Source organism: Ceratotherium simum, chromosome 6 (assembly GCF_057802395.1).
Source record: "Ceratotherium simum simum isolate JZ-2026a chromosome 6, ASM5780239v1, whole genome shotgun sequence".
Lineage (NCBI taxonomy): Eukaryota > Metazoa > Chordata > Mammalia > Perissodactyla > Rhinocerotidae > Ceratotherium > Ceratotherium simum.
Window position 1 is genome coordinate 48,604,715 of NC_141905.1, and position 25,645 is coordinate 48,630,359.

Consider the following 25,645-nt stretch of genomic DNA (forward strand, 5'->3'; position numbering starts at 1 on the left):
TATGAATGCAGCATCAGAAAAAGTAACCTATCGGCTAGACCAGAGGCAGAGATACAAGGGGAAGGCTATTAAAATAGACCAGCCCAAGGTAATAAGGTCCTCACCAGAGCGGTGATAGACAAGTGAAAAGAAACAAAAAGAGACAGACATAAAGAAGGATGTAATAAAGGGAAAAAAATCAGTGAAATTAGTGACTCATTTAACATGGGCAACAAAGAGTCTAAGATACTTAAGGAGAGAATGAGTCCAATTTCTCTATCTCCAACCCTTATGAGCAGTGTATCTCACTTTTCCCTGGAATGGATCTGAAATTTCTTTTTATATGCTATGGGCCAGAAATTAATTATTATTTTTAAATTCTATTTTTACAAACTACTGGAAAAATCAAGTTATCTCAGTTTCCACCACTGAAAGCTGGCAGCTTAAGAAACATCTTAATTCCTTAGTTCCTAGAGAAAACAAAATTTTGACACAGGAATCTCACCTCTTCTCAGAATTATTTAAGAAAGTTGGTGAATATAAAAATATAGGTAGTTGCAAGAAGTAAATAACCAACAAGAAGCAGGCTGTACATTTTAGATCCAATCTGAAACAGGCTTTCTTACCCCAAGACACTCTGTCACTCTATTTTATTGTCTTCCTAGCGCTTATCCATGTCTGAAACGTTCTTGTTTATCTCCCTCTTTAACTTGTCTCTCTGAACCACCGTGCCCCACTCCCACTGGACTGTAAGTTCCATGGGAGAAGCGATTTTGTCTGCATTGTTCACTACTATGGTCTAGTATCTAGAACAGTGCATGGCACAAAGTGGAGATGCTCCATAGCTATCAGATGGATGGATGAATGAATGATGAATGAATATACCTAGGGTTGCAGCATTGCACAATTCCAGGGGTACCATTCATTCACATCTTGTGGGTTGTACAGTACACAAAAAGTGTAGCCTTATACTGGTGGCAGGAAGTAGGCCAGGAGCTGTGGTAGCCAGAAGGTAGATAGCTCAGACTCTATTTGACTACAATGTGTCCTGTTACATTGCAAATTGGGCATAATTTACCCCTCTCCTGATAGAGATAGTAAGAAATTTCTCTCCAGTTCTCAACTCAAGACTAAGCTCATTCTTTGAATAACTGAATATGTATTCCTGTTAAGGTCTTCATGTATGGATACTCATGCATCAACTGTCTTATAAATAAACAGTTAATATTTTTAACTGTTGACTAAGGATTCAGAGCTCCAACTGTAAATTAGCCATTGTAAAGTCCTGAGTCAGTTCTTTAGTCTTCCCTCGTTACAAATGTCTTTAGGGAAATTCTTTACTTAGTCAACTGAGCTGTGGCACAAACACGGCTAAATATCCTGATTCAGGAGTGGTCAGTTCTGTGACTCATCAATATCAATCTTCAATTTAAGAGATCCTACCCAAAATGTTTTAAGAGTCTAGAAATAGATAAGGAAGATTTCACAGACTGTCAGGCTCAATTTCACGTACCACATCACTCTGATAGCGAGAACATGCTCCTACCATCCACATCAGCTAGAACACAGAAACCAGTCTCCTAGAGCCTTTAAGAGGTTATACTTACCACCACTTGCTGACCCCATCACTAAAAGGTTACTTTCTACCACTAATGCTTGTAAGGCTATCACTCCCTTTCTCCTAACCTTAGAACTTTGGAAGCACCTCTGTGGAAACCACTGTGCTAGGAGCAGGTCAATCTACAGGAATTCCAACAGGAGGGCCCATGATGAGTTCCAAACCAAAGAAGGACTGTGTCCTTGCAGGATAATTACAGGCAGAATGGAAAGTTGAAGTATCACTGTATAAACATCTATTTTCCTTCTCTTTTTCATCCTCCCACAGGTTCTTTTTGCCACAGTGATTCTCAGTCTTTACTTCCTTAAGCAGCAGAGTCTTTTCTTTAAACAAAACTTTGTGGAAGTTCAATATATAAAAGCAGAGGTGTTGGCTGATGGGACAATAAGGAGGTCAAAGGCTTTGTCCTTCTCCCTCACCCCTAACCCACCCCCATGGCATGCTAGAATCCCAAGGGCAATAAGAAACCACGTCTGTAAAGCAATGGCCTGGTGAGGATGGTGATAATTTAACTTACTAACGATGGTCTATAAGAGAATAATAAGGAACAACACATTATAGGCCCGGCTTCATAGCAGCCTGTTGTAAGCAGAGTGCTTCTATTAAATGTTCACCGGTCTCAGTTGTAATCAGAGTTCTCAGTCTGAGAACTCTAATTCTTAGGAGCACAGAACTCTCCAGTTCAGGAGAAGCCATGTTAGTGCTGCATTGTGACTGTCTCTCCAAGAGGTCACAAAGTAGCATCACCCATGAAGCCTGGGGTTTCCTCAGGTCAGTGCAGCTGCCTGACCCAGGGTTTAGCCCATGTGAAATATTTAGACAAAAAAATTGGGGAAAAATGCTTAATTAACTAGTACTTTAAGCAACTAGTAGGGCCAAACTACCTGTAAATCACGATTTAAGCAGTTTCTTCCAACTATGGAAAAACTGAAGTTATTTATCATGGATGCGTCACTTAATGAAAGAAAAAGGACGTTTCAAAATTTCTAGATCAAAAGAGAATTTCCAGTGCTCCCTTCTTGCACAGCATTGATAATTTACAAGCCAGGTTCATTGTATAATGCGACAGAGGAAGTGATCTGGGTTTTCTCATCACATTCTTAACCATCATTAGTTATTTTACAAGACGTATGAAAACTACTAGCAATTATGGAATTCTTGTTTAATACTTCTGTCCTACCACTGTGGCCTAATTTGGAGAGGTAATAACTGAACTGAATGAGGATTAGGTCTACTTAATAATAGGATGGAATAACTTATGCTATTACCCATATGGAATATTTTGTAGCCGTAAATGCTTTTTAGCATGTTGTCAAAGAATATTTTAAAACAGGGAGAAAACGAAGTTATACTAAGTAAAAATGGATCTAGGACACTATAATTCTAATTTTGTACTTTTTAAGAGGTATACAGATTCATAGGAATAAAAACTAGAGGCATCAACACTAAAATATTATCAGTGGCTGCCTCTTAATGGTGGTTTGTACTTTGTTCTTTGAACTTTTCAATGCTTACCAAATTTTCTATTTAGAATTAGCAAAAAAATACATCTAAAAACAAAAAGAAATTTTACTCACAGTAAAATTGATACAGCACACCTGAAATTTTGAGGTTTGTATATTTTGTAAATTTTGAGATTCACATATAAATGCCAGAGCTGTCCTTAACTGTGTGATTGTGAAATTCCAGTCACAATTGCTTTGGAAGAAACAGCTGCTCATGCAAGTGCTAAGGTGCGCCAGGCCTAATTGCTACTGGCAACGCAGTAAGCGCAGTGTGGGAGATGACATGCGGTCGGAGTAGAGATACCTCCCAGTTCTCAAGAGTGGCTCACTCCATCATAAACCAGAATTATCACTGTTCGGATGTAACCTCATCAGTGACTGTACCAGGCCTATCCAGAAGTTTTCACTCCTGTGAGGATGAGGCTGATTTAACTGTTTAAGACTGTCTTTGTATTAACGCAAAGCATAAAAAAATTCTTGGGCATGTTTGCAATCTAAATGTCACCACTGTGTGTAATCAGTGAAGCAATGTAATTGTTAAAAGCATAGTCTGTGAAATCAAACAAATCTAGGTTCAATTTCTGGCTCCACCATTCTCTAACTACATGAGCTTGGACAAGTTTCATCATGTCACAAGCCTCAGTTTATTCATCTTTCAAAGAAGGTTGACCATATCTACCTCTTAGAATTTTAGTGAAGATATAAAATATTTATCAGTATATATAGCATCTGCTAATTTAATAAAAATATTCTAGAAGCCTAAATACATAGATTTTCAAATCATATAGCCCACTATTATAAAAAAAAGTAGATGTCATTTATTTTTAAACTCACTTAAACTTAAAACTCACATCCTTCAGGGCAACTTACCAGCTATACAAACTGAAAGTGATCCCTGAGCCAACACTAAGAACTTGAATAGATGTTCTACATTTCAAAGGATACAGGCTCTGAAACAACTTTGTGAACTACATGAGAAGATTTCTGGCAAAATATCATCATTCCTCTCCTATATCATCTTCACTAACTCTATATTGAAAGGACCTGGATAATGCTGCAAATGACATCACAGACACAAGAGGATTATATTAGAAATATTAAAGTTCACTCCTCCCTCCTATACCGGCTTCATAATCAACTCAGAATATATATGTCAGTAAAGGCACCAGAGCCTATGTTAGAAAGAGGGCATATTTTAATAATGTCTCAGACCAATAATACACTCTCAGTAAAATTATGAAACAATAAATGCTGAAAATATTTTAATATGCTAAGTAAATGTATAATTATAAATCGCGTAAGATGCCATGAAATGGGAAAAAGTAGCAAATAATAGTGAAAAAAATAGAGCAGAAAATTAAAATTCCCTAAGCATTAGGGTATTTTTCAAACCCTGCTTCAAAAAGGGGAGATGGCATGCTATGCTGTTTCCACAGCCCACAGTATGAGACAGACAGATCTAGTGCCGAATCCCATTTTTGCCATTTACTTTCTACGAAATAGTAGGCCAGTTATTTAAACACTTGGAACCTCAGTATCCTCATCTAGAAAATGGGACTTGTTTAATGGTCTCATGATGGTGTGATGATTAGAGACATAAAATACTTGGCACAGGGTACGTCTATAGCATTCTATAACGGTAGATGAAAAAAACCCACAAAGGATCAAGGTGACATATAAGACGACATAGGCTATGCCATAAGATAAGAACCAGTGCATCAAAAGCCAGACATCCACTGAAGGTCACAGAATATAAAATAATGGGTGACCCTGGCCTTGACAGTAAACATTGCTGAGGAGGTAAGAATTAAAGGCTATAGCAAGAAAATGAAGTAATCACTTAACACTGTAACTTCGAGGGAGGTCAAGGAGACAAGCAAGTCAAAGTTAATGACTAACAGGGAACCAGTCAATCCCATCCAGCCACCGCCCAATCAGATACAGCCCTGATGTCACTCAGGTTAAGCGTAAAGCAAGTAAATAACAGCTGATCCAAAGGGCACACATTCACTGAGCTTTGATACTGACAGCCCCATTCCCAGAAAAGAAGGCATTGAGGTCTCTGGGCTAGAAATTTGTTGTCACTTTCATCTGCCCAGAGTCGAATGTTGTCTCTGTCATCTTTACTCTCCTTCAGGCAACAGGAAGGACTCTAGAAGGACTGAGTAGAGCTGCTCAAGAAAGGGTGAAGAGTGACATCCCACTATACCGTCACGTTTAGAGAAAACAGACACTAGTGTATCTGAGGCCAGAGGGTGAGGTTCTGCCCTAAGAAAGGCCTCCGTTCCCAGAGAATGGCCCTTCTTGACTTCGAACAGCAGAGTAGGCTACACTAGGTTCAACCCAAGCTCTACGTTGTTACATACCTCCAACAGCTACTGTTTCACATTTATCGATAGGTTCCTTTAAAGTTACCCTCATGTACACTTCCTGAGGCACTCTTGTCTTCTATTTCATGTTTCCCAACCAGACACCTTTGCGCATCCCAAAGAACTCAACGGTGCACCTAGAATAAAGGAGCAATTTAAGCTTCACCACTTCAAACATGGGATCATAAAATTCTCAAGCTGAAAGAGACCTTATAAATCCAGTACACCTCACTATAAATAAAAGCATTAAAGGTTCCAAAAGATTGGAAACAAAAAATTCACAACTGATCTTCCCCACCTCCCACTCCATCTTTTTTTTTTTCTTCCCCTTTTTAAGCATTTTTCTTGTAGTAAAATATACATAACATAAAACTTACCCCATCTTTTCTTAATTGAAAACTAAAGTCTATAACCCTCTGTCACATAGATAAATACATAAAAGGGGAAATAGCTCTATCTTTAATTTTCAACAAATAACTCATTTTCACAAATTAAGTACAGCAGCTTCAATATGAAAACAAAGAGTAACTACTAAGTTACTCTCTTTACAAGTTGACTGCTAAAAAGGTGGTTATTTCTCTGAGGCCAAAATATTACCCTCATAAGTGATACCTTTTATAGTTACATATGCACAAACGGGTATTTGTATAACCAGGAAGCTAGAGATACTGTTTTGCATCTGACAAAGAACGAAGAGAGTTGTTCATTTAGTCCCTCATTTATAGCCATTTGTATCTACGTGGGAAAGAATGTGGAATCTAATGGTAGCTAGCAAGGTGGCATTTTATTTTGATCATGTTTAATTTAATCAGCACCATTCTATTTTTTTTCTCTGTAATAATCTATAGAAGTGGGTTTTCAACCCTTCTCAGGATCATATAAGACCGCATCACTGAGAACCTGATGAAAGCTAAGCCTATTCTACCACCCCTCAAATTTCAGGAGGATCTTGAACTCTTTGAAGCCCATCTCTGGACTCCAGGATGAAAATCCTAGGGGCTTCCATGTACCAAACTGGGTGGCTGATATGTTGAACCAACTAACAGGCTTGCTCTGCGAGGAAACAATTCTTGGAACAAAAGAAACCACTCTTGATAGTCCCTAAGGACCTAGTGATACCAGGCAATGCCCCATTTAATCATTCTTTATCCTATCTGTAAGAAATAGTGCTGCACTTGTAAATAATCAAATATAGTCACAAAGAAAGCTGCTGTCACAAATTAACTAAAAAACAAAACAAAATTAGGATTCTCTTGCCATTACACTAGCTTAAAAGTGTTCAATTAAAGCTTCAGAGTAAAATATATTTACACAAAAGAACATCATCTCCTGATGATACCAACAGTGTATACACCTAAAGATATATCGAGGGTTCCCCCTGACAAAAAAAGTATACCTGAGGAAACAGGGTGTCACCTTACATTCGAGAACTCACTAAGTCTCATATCACAAACAAAAATCTCAGTTTATTTTGAATAATGAAATAATGTTTGGGACTGCAATTTCAATTAATGCTAACTTTGGATGCTGATAGGTCACTTGACAGAAACTGGTTAACAAAAAGGAGGCAAAGGAATAGACTGAACAATTATTTTCAGAGGGAGGACCTAATGATAGCAAATATGAGATTTTTTTAAAAGTCTTTTAAATACCATTTTAAAAAGCTATACAGGGCCGGCCTCGTGGCCTAGCGGTTAAGTGCGCGTGCTCCGCTACTAGCAGCCCAGGTTCGGATCCCGGGCGCACACCGACACACCGCTTCTCTGGCCATGCTGAGGCCTCGTCCCACATACAGCAACTAGAAGGATGTGCAACTATGACATACAACTATCTACTGGGGCTTCGGGGGAAAAAAAGGAGGAGGATTGGCAATAGATGTTAGCTCAGAGCCGGTCTTCCTCAGCAAAAAGAGGAGGATTAGCATGGCTGTTAGCTCAGGGCTGATCTTCCTCACAAAAAAAAAAAAAAAAGCTATATGGATTTTGGGTTTATAGAGGGCCAATGGAACAGGGCTGTTTATCTCTGCTTCCCTCTAAATCCTCATTAAAATTATAGTAAAAAGGGAAAAAGATATAAAACCATAAGGACAAAAAGAACAGAAAAGTATATTAGAGCAGACAACAGACACCAATGGCATTTTCGAAGCTGAAAGCAGAGATGACTACTGAGCAAAGCAGAGCAGGCTGGAACCTCATTGACAGAGAAGCAAACAGAAAGCCAGCTGACTGCTCCAGAAAGGTTCAGGAAATGGAGCTTTTGGTTCCTCGGAAGGAGAGGACAGGAGTTAAGAAGAGGGGGACTGGCTGAAAGTCTGTATACAAAGCAGACTCTTGCCTTACACCATATACAAAAATTAATTCAAAATGGATTAAAGACCTAAATGTAAAAACTGAAACTATAAAACTCCTAGAAGAAATCATAGGGGAAAATCTTCATAACACTGGATTTGGCAATGAATTCTTGGATATGACACCAAAAGTGCAGGCAACAAAAGCAAGAATAGACAAACAGGTCTGCATCAAACTTAAAAACTTCTGCTCAGCAAAAGAAACAATCAGAGAAAAAGGCAACCTCCAGAATGGGAGAAAATATTTGTAAACTATACATATGATAAGGGGTTAATATCAGAATATACAAAAAATTCCTACAACTCAATACCAAAAAACAAGTAACCCAATTAAAAAATGGACAAAGGACATGAATAGACATTTCTCCAAAGAAGATATACAGATGGTCAACAAGCATATAAAAGGATGATCAACATCACTAATCATCAGGAAAATGGAAATCAAAACCAAATGGGATATCACCTCACACTTGTGAGGACGTCCACTACCAAAAAAAAACAGAAAATAATTGTTGGCAAGGAAGTGGAAAAGGGAAACCTTGTGCACTGATGGTGGGAATGTAAAATGGTGTAGCCACTATGGAAAACAATACGGAGGTTCCTCAAAAAATTAGATAGAACTACTCTATAATCCAGCAATCCCACTTCTGGGTATATATCCCAAAAAAACTGAAAGCAGGAAATCAAAAAGGTATTTTACACCCACGTTCTCTGCAGCATTATTCACAATAGCCAAGAGGTGGAAGCAATCTAAATGTCCATCAACAGACAAATGGATAAAGAAAAGGTGGTGTATATATACAATGAAATATTATTTAGTCTTAAGATAGACAGAAATCCTATCATATGGATTGGGTGAACCTTGAGGACATTACGCTAAGTAAGATAAGACAGTCACAAAAAGACAAATACTAAATACTATAAGATTCCACTTAGTCATATGAGGTATCTGAAGTAGTCAAACTCTTAGAAATAGAAAGTAAAACAGTGGTTGCCAGAGGCTGGGGATACAGAGGAAAGGAGAGTTATTCAATGGGTTTAGAGTTTCAGTTTTGCAAGATGAAAATGTTCTAGAGATCTGGCGCACAACAATATGAATATAGCTAACACTACTATACACTTAAAAATGGTTAAGATGGTAAATTTTATACTGTGTGCTTTTTACAACAATGAAAAAAACAGGAAGATTATCCCAGATTATCTAGGTGAGTCCAATGTAATCACAAGGGTTCTTAAAAGTGAAAGAGGGAGGCCGAAGAGGAGGTCAAAGTAATGCAATATGAGATATAATTGACTTGTTATTGCTCCTTTAAAGGGGGGGCTGAGAGCCAAGGAATGCAGCCAGCTTCTAGAAGCTATGAAAAGTAAGGGAACAAACAGATTCTCCTCTAGGAGCCTCCAGAAAGGAACGCAGCCCTGTTGACACCTTGATTTTAGCACACTGAGACTCAGGTCGTCTGATGTACAGAACTGCAAGATAATAAACTAGCGTCATTTTAAGCAAAAAAAAAAAAAAAAAAGAAGGGCAGTTAGAACTCCAGATCTTCTCTCCACCTGGTAGAGCCAGACAAGCCATCCCTACTCCCATAGCAGCAGGCAGTTTACTCTCTGGAGAAAATGATATGGCAAGATTTCAGATTCAGAGACGTCAGATAAGGCTGAAACAGAGGCGTTAAGATCTTAGCATTTACAGGGCCGGCCCCGTGGCTTAGCAGTTAAGTGCGTGCGCTCTGCTGCTGGCAGCCCGGGTTCGGATCCCAGGCGCGCACTGATGCACCGCTTCTCCGGCCATGCTGAGGCCACGTCCCACATACAGCAACTAGAAGGATGTGCAGCTATGACATACAACTATCTACTGGGGCTTTGGGGGAAAAATAAATAAATAAATAATTATTAAAAAAAAAAAAAATCTTAGCATTTACAGACTTGGATGGTGAGACCTTTGGCTCCCTTCCCCCTGTGGCTCCCCAAATCCTCACAGGCAGGCTTTTACCCTATAAAAAGGCGAACAGAGGATTCCCTTTTGGAGAAAGTGAAAGATCCAAGAAAAAAGATCTGCAGATTCTAATGTCTAGAAGTCGCCAACTCAAATGGCCAGGTCTCTGCACAAAGACCCCATAGTGAGGCCTACTAGTAACAATATTTTCAGTCCACTTTTTATTGTCTCATTCCTAAATACGAACAGACAATTGAAGCCTCATCATTCACTTGAGAAAAGCCTCTAACATTAAAATCAGGGGCTAAAACAAACTGATAAAAGGAGAGAACACAGAGGAAAAAGAAAAGTGCAAAGAGCAGAAGAAAACAGCAAAATAATTCAATTCATATTCTCAAAGGAAAAGAGAAAATATTACATGAAACAAGAACAGGATCCTATTTTTAATATTCAGAGACCAATAAAAAATTAAATTTGAAATTACAAACATGCTAGCAGAAACTAAAAGTTCAATAAACACAGTTATTATGTGTCAGGGCCAGCCCAGCAGCGTAGTGGTTAAGTTCATGTGCTACGCTGCAGCAGCCCGGGGTTCAGAGGTTGAGATCCTGGGTGTGGACCTACACATCACTCATCAAGCCATGCTGTGGCAGCATCCCATACACAAAATAGAGGAAGGTTGGCAGAGATGTTAGCTTAGCAACAATCTTCCTCAAGCAAAAAGAGGAAGATTGGCAACAGATGTTACCTCAAAGCTGATCTTCCTCACCAGAAAAAAAATGGGGGGGGGGTGGCCGGCCCATGGCATAGTGGTTAAGCTCGGCGTGCTCTGCTTTGGTGGCCCGGGTTCGGATCCCGGGCGTAGACCGACACCACTCGTCGGCCACGCTGTGCTGGTGACCCACATACAAAATAGAGAAAGATTGGGACAGATGTTAGCTCAGGGCTAATCTTCCTCAAGCAAAAAAAGAGGAAGATTGGCAACAAATGTTAGCTCAGGGCAGATCTTCCAAAAAATACAGTCTTTGGTCGTTTAATGACGGGGATACGTTCTGAGAAACCCATGAGGCAATTTCACCATTGTGTGAACATCACAGAGTGTACTTACACAAACCGAGATGGTATAGCTTATTACACACCTACGCTATATGGTACTAATCTTATGGAACCACCATCGTATATGCAGTCCATTGTTGACCAAAACATCGTTATGCAGCACATGGCTGTACTAAGAAAACCTCTCAGAAAGTAGAACAAAAAAACAGAGAGATGGAAAATAGCTAAGAAAAAGACATAAGAAAATTAGAGAATCAAACCAGTAGGTCCAAATATCCAACTAACAAACTTGCAGAAAACAGAGAAAAGGGTGGAAAGGAAATTACCAAAGAAACAGTATAAGAAAATTCCCCAAATTGAAGGACATGAGTTTCCTAATTGCAAGGACCATGAACATAGAAAAACTATAAGAGCTAAAGAAAATTATTCTGAGGTTGGAAAAAAGTATCAGTTATAATCTTCTGTTTTATATAAATATGTGGTTATTAAATATAGATATATAACTAAATTAATTAAATGGTATAAACATGTGTTTGACTGTTACATCTATATCCCCAAATATTCCTTATATATTCAAGTTGGCCACAAAAATTGTTTGTTTAGTTCTTCTCAGTGGGAAAACATGAGAAATATAAACCAAGCATAAAAGGTACATAAAGAAATTAAAAATCCATTTACCGGAATCATGTTGTTATTTTTCTTCATCAATCTTCCTTCCAATCTAGGAGAAAATAAAAGTAAATTAAAGTGCATTCTTCATGTAATGAGCTGCTTATAAGAAAAGAACTAAAATCCAAGGTAACTATTATTTACTTCTTGTTCTCTATCCATAGCAAAACTTGTTCTTTCCCACTTCCCAGCTAGTTTCGGGCTGTCATGGTAGGCAGAGTGAGGTTTACTAGGCAAAGACGAGCAGCAGCAAGCATTTAAATCCAACATCAGTAAAACATTGCACACCAAGCACATCTAATGGCATGAATTTTAAAATCATTTACTTTTATAAATTATCTCCTCTCCATTCAGGTAAATAACTGCTAATTGACAATATAAAGAAAGATAAAGAAGAAAGTACATTTTTCAAATGTAAGAATTACAACTGTAGGGTGAAAGGGGTAGCAACATGTTTAAATTTTCTTTTTTACCAGAACGCAATCAATGGCAAGTTAAGTGGAATAACTACAAACTATGTACGTGTGTACATGATCAAAGAGCTTATAAAATAGACTTTAACCCACATCACCATAAAGCCTCAGAAATCCTTCTTCATTTAATGTCATGAAAGACTTGCTCAACAAAAAATGACATATGACCCTTTGAAAATATATTTGTGAATATTTGTACAATATAAATGTTAATTATGGTACCTGCAGACAGAAGGAAAAAGCTCCCTTTTGAAAAATTAATAAACATTTGTATTAATGTATTACACACATACAGAAAAGCACAGAAATCTTGAGCGGCTTACTTACTTTTCCTAAAGTGAACACACATGTGTAACCACCACTCTCCCCAAAGGTCGCCATTGCCCTGACTTCAAATACCACACATTAGTTTTGCCTGTAATAATACAAGGTTATTATTATTCAGGGATCCGGCTGAGAGTCTAAGAATCCCTGAATCTGGACCAAAAATAAAATGCTTTCGGAAGACAGAAGCAAGTAGTCACTGACTGCAAGGGGATATTATTTCAGAAAGATGTTGACATGTCTGAGGAAGGTGTTTTGGCTGGCTGGATGGTTGTTTGAGGTCAACCTGCAAGTTTTCCAGAGGCTGTAGGACAGAGAAGCTGTTTTACAATATAAATAGAAGGGAAAGGGCCTTCTTATTGTCCAGGATGAACGTACTGCTGGGGATGAGATGGGGGAAGAGGGAACAGAGGGAAGAGGGGAGGGGGCAGAGAGAGTTTGGACCTCCTTTCTATAGGTATAAAAACACCTGTAAGATCAAGATAATAACCAAACTAGCATGTGCTAGAAGCTAGACTAAGTTACTGACGCATCATCTCATTTGATCTTCCAATTGCTGTGACGCCTGTAGACAGATAAGAATATTGAGTCTCAAGGTGGCTAAGTATGGTGTCCGAAGCTAAACAATAGGTGAGGCAAAGCTGTTCCTCTTTAACAGGTTCTATACAGGACTAGAGACACCAAAAAGAATAAGGAAAATGTTCACAGAAAAGAGGCCATGTAATTAGACAAAGAATATGTTATATTGTCCCTGTCCACGAATCATTTAAAGGAAAAGGACCAAGTAATTCAGGGTCTACAGTCTTCTGAATTACTAAAAAGTTGAATGGTTCTGTCACTTGTAAAGTAGGCGCACTTATCTTTCTGTACCTCAAAGGAGAAGTTTCAAAATAAATCCTTACAATTCACAAGATGTAATTTTCTGACATGGTAACTTTTTTTATCGCTCTCTATGCATTCCCACTGCAACGTGGGAAATCAAAAGAGCATGATGTCCCTCAGAGAAAGTCAGAGATGCAGAGAGGCAAATTACCACCAGAAAATTATTGAGGAACCTATGGTAATGCCACCTTCAAACCACATGCCACACCTGCATGAATATTTAATTCTGTCATGAGTACTTTCAAAAAGCAGAAGCCAAAATGGGAACACAGTTCAAAAGGGAATTTTCTATTCTGCTACTTGACAGAGAGAGGAAATAAAATATCTTTAAAAAGTTGATATAAAACTATATGTGATATACCAAAAGGCATGTAGCTAAAAACACCTTCCTGCATCCTCACTGAACAATACAAAATAATATGTCAACTATATGTCAAAATAATACGTCAACCCAATAACTATGATTGTCAGACATCATGAAATGCCTTTACATTTAATCCTACAAGAACCCTGCAAGGGGGAGGGGTCAGAATCTCAAGCTTATCAGATGCAGACATTGGGCTCTGAGAGGTTATGTAACTTGTCCAAGGTCACAAACTCGTCCAAGATCACACTTCGAGGAAGCAGGAAAGGGTTCCAAATGAAGTCTGTCAGATACCAAAGACACATGACAACTCTGGCTTAATGATGGAAGCAACCAAATCTTGCTTTTCAATTCCAAGTCATCTAATGATTCTTTCACTATTTCCTGGTTTCAAATTGCTTATGCTATGTCCTGCATAAAGGATACTGACACGCCCTCCTGTGAGATGGAGGAAGTGTCTTGTTAGGCAGTGGTTTGAGGATAGGAAACAAAAAGGTCTGGATGGACTCCTTTTATAGATTAGATAACTGCTAAAGCGGCTGAGAGCTCTCTCGTGATCGTCTTTATATGGGATCTAGCACAGGGAATGCCTAGTAAAAGCTACAGGCTTCATTTTACAGTGGACACATGCTGTGAAGATACAATGTGAGACGTTCTTTCTGGGACTAGTAAGCAAGTTAACTGTGCTCAACTTGCACAGTAAAGCATTCAGGAAAAAAATACCCAAATTACACTTATAAGGCCATGGCTCTAAACTTTCAACTAAAACCGAGTACAGTAAGGCAAGAATCTTTGTAGACATTATTAACCCAACGACATTCAGAAGAATATTGGGGGGAGGAGGGCAGAATAAGGTACCCCTTCCTTATTCACAATAATTCTGCGACAGCAACACTCAAACTCCTTACGTGTTTACTACTGGAGACTTCCTCTCAAGAAAAAACCACACTGGGGTAGGAGAAGGTTCCAAGACTAAAAAGGAATGAGCATAAGAAGGAAGGCTGAGGAAGGAAAAGACTGAAGTTCACACAATTCTGCAAGGCATGACAAACTCCCACTTTACAAGTCTGTGTTGGTAGGACAAGTCCTTTCAAAGCCTGTTACTTCCTCTGAGGTCAAGAAGGGAAGTGGTTTCATCTTAAAGGCCAAGTTGACAGATTGATACAGAGTGGCTGCCCAGAGAACACTGAGAGACAATGCTGAAATCAACTGCCACTGCCCACCAGGGACACATGACACGGAAATTGCAGAACGCATGCTTGGCTTTTGGCAGCCCTGACCCGAACTCTATAATCGTAATTCAGTTGTTTCTTCTCAGGGGGAAGATGGTATGTAATTAGACATGAATAATGTAGAGACACCAGTAACAGCACAAGATCAATTTAATTATATTCCTCTATTTTTATTATATTTTTCTATTAAAATTACACTGTATTAGAATAGTAAAAACCACTGAAAATTTTCTCATTCTCACTCATAGACAGCATGTTATGTAAATTAAATCTTAGTTTAAGAGACTACAAAATCCAAAGTACAAAGTTAGTCCTTTCTTCCTCTAATGTCTAACTCTCAATAAACAGAGTGTAATTGAACCCTTTCTTTCTTGCCTCTGCTTGGAGAACCTTTACAATCTCTTGGGAGGGAGAGATTCAGCTGCAGTTGCACAGTCCCGGGCATCATGTCTACCTTATGGCAACTGAAAGTTGCAGTCTCTTGCTGCAGACACCACAAGGCTTCCTCCTGCTAGCAGCTGGTCCCAGCTCTCGTCACCAGAGAGAACAACTTTCAACTATACTCAAGGAAAGTCTTAATCTGCCCTTGACTACACTACAGTCTTACTTTGTCCAGATTAAGAAAATAGCACAAACAGTAAAGTGAATGTCTCTGCCCAGCCCTTCCTCAAACCTTGCTCAATCTGCAGCCCAACATGACTCCTGGGTAAGTCACAGAGCTCTTTCTCAGAGCTGCTTGGCTGAGCAGTAAAGAAAACACAATATACAAAAGATCATCCATTAATCACCCTGGGAGTTTAGCAACTTCCCAACTAGCCTCTCAAATGGCCTCTACTTTTTCCTATTCCTCTGTAAAATTCATTTGAATAGAGGAGTTTACAAGAACAGTTTCATCTAGAAGAAAAGGACAGGTTTACAAATTGCAATGTACTAAAATGTGGGAGCTGAAGAAAAGGATTTAATGGGGGGTAAACAATACACCACACATATATAAAGTGCTAGTTACTCCCAAAGATGATAAAGAGTGAAAGCAACTACGCTCTAGGAAATGATGAGAGAAATTAATGGGAACAAAGCAAAACTGGTAAAAGCCTGGAAGGTAATTATCAGGATGTGAGGTCAATCTCAAGGCAACCACCCACTCTCCCCTTCTACAAAGAGGAACCCCAAGTGCCTTCCTTAGCCTGAAGGAAAGACAAGGTATTTTAGCCCTTCACTCAGCAAACATTTATTGAGTAGGATTATACAGACATGAAGAGTGGCTTCCCGGAAGAGTTTAGCAAGGAGAAAAACTGCATAAACCAGTATTTACATTTCTATGTGGCAAGTGCTACCAGGAGGTAAAGAGCAACACAAGCACTTCCCTGGTGGGGGCCAGGCACAATTCCTGGACGTTTTATGTATCTCATTTTAATCCTTCAAACAAGCCTGTGAGACTGTCAAATGTCTTTCCCTTTTTACTGATGAGAACTAGGGTGTATGGGACACAGAAAACTGTCTTTCAAACAAATGGAGTAATTTTTATTCTAATTAAATCTTCAGATACCCCTGCCCCACTGCCAAATAAATCCCAACCCCTATTTTACCTTTTGCACGCTGCCCAGAAGGGTCTCAGGTTCCTAGAACTTTTACTGAGAAATCCACAAATTGAAGAAATAATTTTCTAACATCACAGGTCCTTATCAAGGGCCCCATCAGCAATGCCCTGCCTCTACTTTACTGGAACGGGTTTTGGTTGTTATTAAATCCCTACCCATAGATGTGTCAGTATAATCTTCCTCACATGTTATTTAATCACGGTCCTTTGAGGGCAAGAGCCACATTTTATCCATGCTTATAGTGCTCTCAGTACCTAGGACAGACATTGGTAAGCACCCAACAGAATCCTATCAGGTTTCTCTCTTACCAATTATATCAAACCAAGCTTCTCAGTTCTGCCGTCAAGCCGTCAGTTCACCCACCTTTACCTTCCATACTTAGTCACTATTTTCAAAACTGGATTACTACCCACCTTTGAAAGAATTATTCATTGCTAATGTTTGCTTCTACAGTTCCCTATAACGTCCTTTCCCTATCCTGCTCCCCGCACTCTTTGTTAATCCATGCCTATCACACCCGGCTGAGAAAGAACAGAAACAAACATATTTGCGATAATAGCGGAACTGTCCACGGGATGTTTTTTTACTTAATAAAACCTTTTTTCTCAAAATATTTCATGTGAACTCAAAAAATTCTGGATTGGCAATTACTTCCATGTAATATTTGATTATAATTTACCTTCCATTAAAACCATTTTACACAGTCTCATGTCACTATCCAAAAAAAGTTTTAACTAAAGTAGGATCAAAACTAGAATCTCTTTAAAAAAGTTATCTAATCTATGTCTGATCTACTGTACTCCAAGTAGTGTCCCTTTGAAACACTCACACTATCACCCTAACTAGTCAGAAAGTCTCACAAGCATAGGTTACGTCATATCCCAAACATAAAGTATATATAGGTTAGCAATTTAATAAATACTTTAAAAACTAATCCAAATGCACCTTGCCTTTGAATTTGGATTCTTTTTAGATATTGAGAAGAATAAATATTTAATGGAAATTAAAGAAACTCAAAACAGGGGCCCGGCCCCGTGGCTTAGTGGTTAAGTGAGTGCGCTCCGCTATTAGCGGCCCGGGGTTCGGATCCCGGGCGCGCACCGGCACCGCTTGTCCAGCCATGCTGAGGCGGCGTCCCATATACAGCAACTAGAAGGATGTGCAACTATGACATACAACCATCTACTGGGGCTTTGGGGAGAAAAAGGGAAAAAAAGGAGGAGGATTGGCAATAGATGTTAGCTCAGGGCTGATCTTCCTCAAAAATAAAAAAGAAACTCAAAACAATGAAAACTTTCCAATTTCCTTTCTAAATACTTTGAAGTAACATTGAGGCTTCAAAAGAAAATTCAGCATGAATTGGCAAACCAAGCTATCATAATGAACTTTTGCAAGTAGCAAAAGCTGTCTTTTGTGTTCCTAAAAGAGGCAAAATTTGCTGGCTAATAAAAGATGGACTAAAAAGAAATCGCAAATTACTCCAATATAGAAAAAGATTAAAATACTGAATCCATTTCCAAGGAAGATTATGGGAAATGTTTTTAACCAAAAATCAACTAATTGACTCAAATCGGATTTGTAGTAGATGTATATCAGGGTATCTGTTCACCCACTCCTATCTCTGAGAGATTCTGCCTCACCCTCAGGCTCAGTTGCTTTTCTACTGCCACCTTCTGTATCACATGATACAACTCACCACACACATAGCTGACTGAACCTGGAGCAACACCTGACCAAAAGGCAGCCATTCATAGGCTGCCCAGGAGCCTACGACTTGTGTTTACTGGCTAAAAAGATGAAGTCAGCCAATCAGATCTTTGGCCTCAAAACTGGAATCATGAAACCCTAAAAGAAGTTGCCAGTTAGATGTTGGAGTACAAGGTCAAGAGGAACACTTAAGAGTTGGGGGAAGCAAGCATCATGGGCCAAGTCTGTCACAGAAAGTGAGAACTAAATCCAAGCCAGTTCCTGAGCTGGGATTCATGGGAGATCCACATCCTGAGCACCACCCTCACCCCTACCTTTTCTGGAGTGAGACTGACCCAGTTTTTGCAACCAAAAAATTACCAAAAGACAGAGATCATGAGAGAAACTTAAGTTAAATTTTTAAGTAAAGACCTAAAGTTGACGTTTAGTTAGAATAAAACCACCTTCTTTTAGACTAATTGAAGGAAACAGCTCAGATCACTTAGTAAGAAATCTGAGCTCAACTTTTAAAGAAATATAGGTTTAATATTTTCAACTTCCTCTCTCCTCTGGACTTCAGGTTTCTCACCTATAAAATAAGGTCAATTATGAGAAGTCTCTAAATTCTCTTCTATGGTTTATAATCTCAGTACAAGTAGTCTCTGGTATATCAACATATCCCTTTCATATCAAGGAGGACTCTATTTTTGGGCAAACAGTTTTTGGGCAGTGGTAGAAAACATTCTCTATTACCTGGGCTGTCACATGATGAATTCTCATCCTATTAAATTCATAATTAGAACTAACAAATTTTCCCATAACAATTCTTTTTTTTTTTTTTTTTTTTGTGAGGAAAATCAGCCCTGAGCTAACACCATGCTAATCCTCCTCTTTTTGCTGAGGAAGACCGGCCCTGAGCTAATATCTATTGCCAATCCTCCTTCTTTTTTTTCCCCCAAAGCCCCAGTAGATGGTTGTATGTCATAGTTGCACATCCTTCTAGTTGCTGTATGTGGGACGAGGCCTCAGCATGGCCGGACAAGCGGTGCGTCGGTGTGCGCCCGGGATCCGAACCCGGGCCGCCAGTAGCGGAGCGCACACACTTAACCACTAAGCCACGGGGCCAGCCCTCCTATAACAATTCTTAAAATGCTCCACCTCCCAGACTACCCCATTTTAGCTATATATACATAGAATATTAGAATTTTTCATACTGTTTTCAATATCTCTATTTTTCATTTAAAATATACAATGATACTACAATACCCTGCCTCTCTCTTAGTTTAAAGAAACTAAGAAGCAGAGAGAGTGTTATTCAATTAGTCATTGGAGAAAATATTTAGATCAGAAATGGTGCCACCATCTTAACCATAATATTATCAGTACTCTACTTGGGGTGGGGGAGGCGTGAATGGTAACATTTGGAAATCCAAATACCCATCTTATATATTCTTGTCGCTCAGGTTTTAACAAATTAGAAGAGCATTTATCTCAGTCTAAAACTGTAAGCATTCAATGAATGAAAACGCTCAAAAAGTATTTTTTAAATGATGTCAGGAAAAATTGTCCAAGATTTTGAAATGGGCAAAAGAGATTCCTAGGTGTCCCTTCAGTGGAGTGCCAGACATCATCTAGACCGCCCTCTGGGAATTATCTGAGTCAATAGGGCTATGCACCTTTGACTGGCTGTCTAATTTACAACTCTGTGAAACTGGCAGTAGTTAGTTCCAAATAATTCTTACCCACGGCAATGCAAATAAAATTTGATTTCTGCCTAGAAGAAAAGATAACCCAAAACATTTCATTTTATTGCTCTTTTTTAACCAGTTTTGTTATCTATTAATAAATTTATTTCAGCATTTCTGCTTTTTTTTCAGTTCTTCAAATTCTCCTTTAATTCCTTCAGTGAGCTGAATAAAACCTATGATATATGTTCATTTTATATCTACATGCAACACATTTTTAAGTTTTTGAAAATTACTCTTTAGCAATGACGATCCATTTTAAAAATCACTCCATTATAAATACCTAGAAAAGTGTTTACTATCATTCACAGCCAACTGGTAACAGTATAACCCACCAGGCTATGAATAACTGGTCTGTGCTATTGGGGAGTCAGAGCCTTGCAATTCAGGAAGAGTGATACACATGGAAATAAACAAATGGCAATGACATCACTGCAATTTCACCAGTAAAGCAAGTTACATTCTCGGTCTTGTATGTACATCAGTGGGTAACAACTGAAATAAAGCCTGGCATTCCAATTGCATAGATGTATATCATGCATCCACTTCTTAATGGATACAATGTAAATAAAATCCAAGTAAATGCATGTAGAAGATGGTACGTGTGTGTGTGAAAAACACAGCTAAAAATACAGTCAGATCCATGCAATGAAGACAAGTGGAACACATAACCTAGAAAGTGAAGCAACTCCATTTATTCAGGAAAAAATAATAACCTTGGTTCTAATCTGTTGCCCTTGTCCTTAAGTTTTCTGAGCTAAATAGCTACACATCTAAATTAGCAAAGCAAGGCACATACATGTAGGCAAAAAGTTTTCAATTCTTGGAAACTGTTGAACTCCCCCAAATAGGGGCTTAGTGTTCTCTACCCATCCCTTGACATGACTTCTTTGAAGGAAAAACTACAGACTTTAAGCAGAAAACAGGGCCAAATTATTCCACTTGACAGAAACAGTGAGTAGGAGGTTAACTGTATCATTTTCCTAAATGTTGTGAGAAAATTCGTCAACTGAAAATCAATAGAGGAGTTTCTTGATATAAGTAAACCTGATGCATGAAAATACATTTAGACTAAGGATTTACACCGCAGAAATCAAAGAGACTTGCAAGTAACAACTCTACTACTAAGAATTAAAATAGGAATTTATTTATGTAATTTACAAAATGTGATTTAAACATGCTTTTCAAGGATACAACAATATATTCAGGAAAGTTTTATGCACATATAAAACTGCCCCTGTTGAAACTACATCCTTAGGTTTGAAGAAGTCAAAGTTTCATGTTACTCTCAAATCTGTACAGGAACCCCCTTGATCAGTGACGTCTCCTCCTCCTCCTCTTTAATGTCTACTCTTTCCTTTCAGGGCCCCATCTACCCCACTCCCTCGATGTCAATCAAATTCTACTAAAAACTCTTCTTTGGCTGCAATTACCTTTGTTTCTTTGCTCCAGAATTTCTCAGAACCTTGAATATGCTAATGAGCACTGAGAATCTCCAAGAAAGGGCTGCAGTAAAGCACCATCTTTTGCTTTGCTTCTCAGAACTCCAAGGACTATACCTTGGAAACTAATATCCTAGTGAAAATGATTCACTTAGCTCAGCTCTTGAGTTCCCTCCATTGGGTGTATTCTTCAGCCAAAAGCTAAGTGTCTAGCCAGGCCAGCCATACTCAAATATAAAGGAGGCCTTACCTCCCAAGTGTAATCTGAGGACCTGAAGAACTGCCCAAGAATCATTCATGCACTCACGCACTGCCCTGAGGTCTTAAGTTCGCAACATTAAAGTAGTAACAACCATGGCCTAATAAAGCATCGGCCTCCCTCAGAAGGCCCAGGTTAAAACAAAAATTCTCTAACGGCTGGGTTATCAAACAATATAATGGAGACGACTGCTCAGATAAAATAAAAGTAACTTTCTGGGCTGAATTTTTTGTTTTCTCTTTTAGTAAGTGAAAATTTTTCTGAAATGGATTACATTTTTCTTACTTTTCCCCGTTTGCAAAAGTAATAGATGTTCTTTGAATGATATTAGAAAATAAAGATACATGCAGACAAGAAAAATTACCAATAACCTTAGTCCTCAGTCAGAAGCACTTACCACTTTGAAATATTTCTTTCCAGTCCTTTTTCAGGGCACTTCAAGGACAGGAATCTTTGTTTGATCCACTGATGTATATATAGTGTTAAATAAATACTTTTTTACTTTCTGTATAATTTTTGTATATTTTGTATGCTTTTTACATATACTTTTTGTATACTTTTTGTTTTATAAATTCATTCATTTTATAAGTTCAGAACTATACACACTGTTTCATAATCATTTTTCATGTCACAACATACGGACATGTTTCTAGGCTATTAAACTATTAAATATTCTTCTACGTCTTTGCCCCTGCCCCCTCCTCTTTTTTGAGAGATGGACGATTCACTGCTTTGTGGAGAATTAGGATTTCCCCCCACCCCCCGCTACTTCTAATGACATTTATTTTCTTATATTATAAGAGTTACTCAGGTTTACCATAAAATTTTGGAAAACACAGTTGGGTTTTACAAATTGAGGACATATATGCGTACTATTTTGTAACTTGTTTTCACTCATGTTGCATCCTAAACATTTTGCTGTCTCCTTAAATATACTTCTGGGGTTACTTCCTAAATTTTTGAAACAAGAATCCCCAGAACCCAATTTCACATGATCTTCATGAGTCAAGGTCATCATTAAGAACATCAATAATTGTAATATGCTATATCTATGGGTGCAAATGATATGAACACAAATCAGGATGAATGACCCCAGAAGATGCCCTAAATCTGTTCTGTTTTATTGGTTTTATTTTTCTTAAGAGTTCTCCAATATCAAGCTTTTTATCAATGGTCTCTCCCTCATGAAAGTAAAAAAGACATAAAATAGCTCTCAAACAGTCTAAGTGTCTGCCACGGGAGTTATTAATTCAAACAGGCTTTTCCCAAGTAATGTCCCTACTCTCCATATAATAAGGAGAAGAAGAAGGAGGAGGAGAAGGAGAAGATTTATTTTCCTGTTACTATTACTTGGGTGATTTCAAAACAACCTCTATTTCTTAATCACTGATGAAAAGTCTATGTCAACAGTTTCAATGAAATTTTCTTTCCCACAGTCAGTAAGAAATGCCTCTCAACACCTCCAAATTTGTATAAGGATATTTGGAGAAGACTTACTTCAACACCTGCAATTCTCTCCCATCATTCATCAGAAAACATTTCTGCATTGGTCATAGTTTCCTCAAGCTCTATGACTTAAGTGATTAACCATGATCCAAATTTGAGGCCCAAGCAACTCTGTGAGATTAAAGATGCTATTTTAAAAATATATAATGATCTGATGATCTTCCATGCATAATGAATCAACTTCTTCATTAAATCTGTTCCAAAAAATACATTTCATATTCTATAGGTATACTATTAAATGAATGAGGCCGATACCATCAGGCAAAGAGAGGGTATGTCTACAGAACTAATCTCTAACCCTGTTCCTACACAATGGACACTACTACAGTTGTCTGGTTACCTAAGTGGATGTAGGCAAGTAATCTTTTTAAATTATCTTTTATTAAAGATACAGAAAGGGCATGGAAATAATCGGCACCATAAACAACAGGCAAAATCTATACCCAACTCATCCACAGAACTTAAAACTTTATCTGCCACATGACAGGCACTCAATAAATTTTCTGAACAAGTACATGTTCTCAAACAATAACATTTTTCATTCACCAAAATTCCTGATGGGAACCATCAGGATTAGTATATATGAGATTATTCAACCTGCCTCTTATTCTACTAAATTCTGGGAGAGGCGGCACAAACACGTGCTAGGGTAAAAGTAACGAGTATGATCCTGAGCCTCCAGTTTTGTCAGCATTATAAAACTACTTAAGGGAAAGACCATGTTCGAAATAACCTGTCCAAAATAGCCACAAACTGGTCCTGCAGTTCCGTGGTGTGCTGTTTCAACTCAATAACATCAACCTTCCAAATGTCTCCCTTTGAAAGGTCAAAATCACTCATTAGAAAATAAACACAGCTCAGTCAAACACATTTGCCTGAAGCAAACTGGAAATTCGAAGAAACAGCCTCCACCTCAACAGGGGTTGAGTCCAGTCAGCTGCCAATTCATTTCTTGACTTTGTGAAAGTCTTTTCTGCCATCTGTGTGCCTCTGGGTGAGTAGGAGAGTGTGTGTGTGTGTGTGTGTGTGTGTGTGTGTAATCTATAAAACAGGGAGCTGGGTGAGATGCTATCTCTCATCTGTGATTCTGTAATGAAATGATTTGCATTTGTAATTATTCTAATTATTCTAACTATTCCAAATTATGAGCAAGAGTCGAGTTTGATTACTGTTGATTGAAAAATTGCCATGGGAGGCAATGTAGTATAATGGTAAAGAGACAAGTTATGACACCTAGTAGAAGACATTAGAAATATGTGGGGACATTTTTGGATGGCACAGTGATTGACTCCCTATTGGCCTTTAGTGAGTGGGTTCCAGGGAAGGCAAATGTCCTGAAATAAGTGGAACAGGCCCACACACGAGGTCTTGCCTCAACAACTGTTAACACTGAAGAAGCTGGATTTCAGATCACACAGTTTCTCATTAGCTGTGTGACCCTTAATGACCTATGGTTAAGTCATTTAATTCCGAGCCTCAAGCTCCTCAAAGGTAAAATGGGAATATTATGACTAACCTCCAAGGGTTCTTTTGGAGACTAATGTATAATATCATGGCATGGGCTTAGAGCGCACTGCCCACATTCAAATCCCGGCTCTACACTTACAAACTGTGGGCCCTTGTATGTTCAGCTTAACCTCTTCAGTTTCCTTATCCACAAAACTCAGGCAAAAAAGTTTTTGCAGGGTTTGATGAGTAGTGGCTCAATGTATGTTTGCTATTATTGTTAGTGCAGGGCTAATTATTAATAGGTGCTCAGTGGGTGTTCCCACTTCATGGGACACACATGACCACATTATAGAACCTAGATACAGACTTTCAAAACCTCAGTAACTACACTCATCTCAGATCACCCTGACAAGAATAATTAGTAAAAAGGAGTAGGGCCTATTCATTGGTGATATTAATCAACATTTTAGCAAATTGTCTTTCAAACAAATCTGCAAGCTAGTGTTTTGTTGTTGTTGTTGTTTAAAGACATACTAAAAGCAAGGACAATGAGGCACAGTATACACAGAGGTTTCCAGCTGTGTCCCACAATATAATTAATAGTCTAGAGGATTAAATGGCAAAGCCCAGGTTCCAAACACCAGGTTAAATGCTGAAACACCCAAACAAAAACTCATTACTAGTTTCTTTAAACGCCCTCACACCCTCCTAATAAGATTTAACTCTGGAAAGAAAGAAGCATAAAGGTGGCAGAAAAATGTCCCACAAACTGGTGACAACAGAAGTGCAGATGAAAAATAGAGCAGCAACACAGACCTTTGGCTACAATAAGTTGCAGATCCTTCAGAAGCTTAACAATTTCCACGAACAGACACAGCACATTCCCTGCACTGAAGTATCAGGAAGTTCTCCATCCAAGGAAGTGAATGGCCCCCATGCTCATCATGGTTAGCTTGCAGTTCACGGATTTTAATGGTGTGCTAGGGGCTCAGAATCAAAGATTGTGCTGTATCTGTCAAGGGAGGGGCTTATTACTTAATGATTAAATTGTAACTGCCTGAAATAACATTTGGTTGAAATACCTTACTTTTAGGAAAAAATTTTAAATAGATATGATGTATTTAATCAGCTCCTTTTCACAATTGCTGGCAGGATGGAAACTATATTAATCAAGATAAATTCTATAAGCCAACTGGTCATTCACAC

General features: G+C 38.4%; 1 protein-coding gene across 6 annotated transcripts in view; it reads right to left on the minus strand.

The window, feature by feature from the left end:
• The window catches only part of SGMS1 (sphingomyelin synthase 1), a 273,809-nt gene that overhangs the window by 124,455 nt on the left and 123,709 nt on the right, over positions 1-25,645 (minus strand). For 4 of the 6 annotated variants that reach the window (XM_087432203.1, XM_087432206.1, XM_087432204.1 and 1 more), the window contains exons 3-4: positions 11,489-11,531; positions 5,469-5,608 (exon numbers count right to left, since the gene is read on the minus strand). The gene's annotated coding sequence lies outside the window, so the exon portion shown is untranslated. Of the gene's footprint in view, positions 1-5,468; positions 5,609-11,488; positions 11,532-12,279; positions 12,303-25,645 lie in introns of those variants that run through there. The other 2 variants (XM_087432207.1, XM_087432208.1) reach the window with 2 other exon arrangements.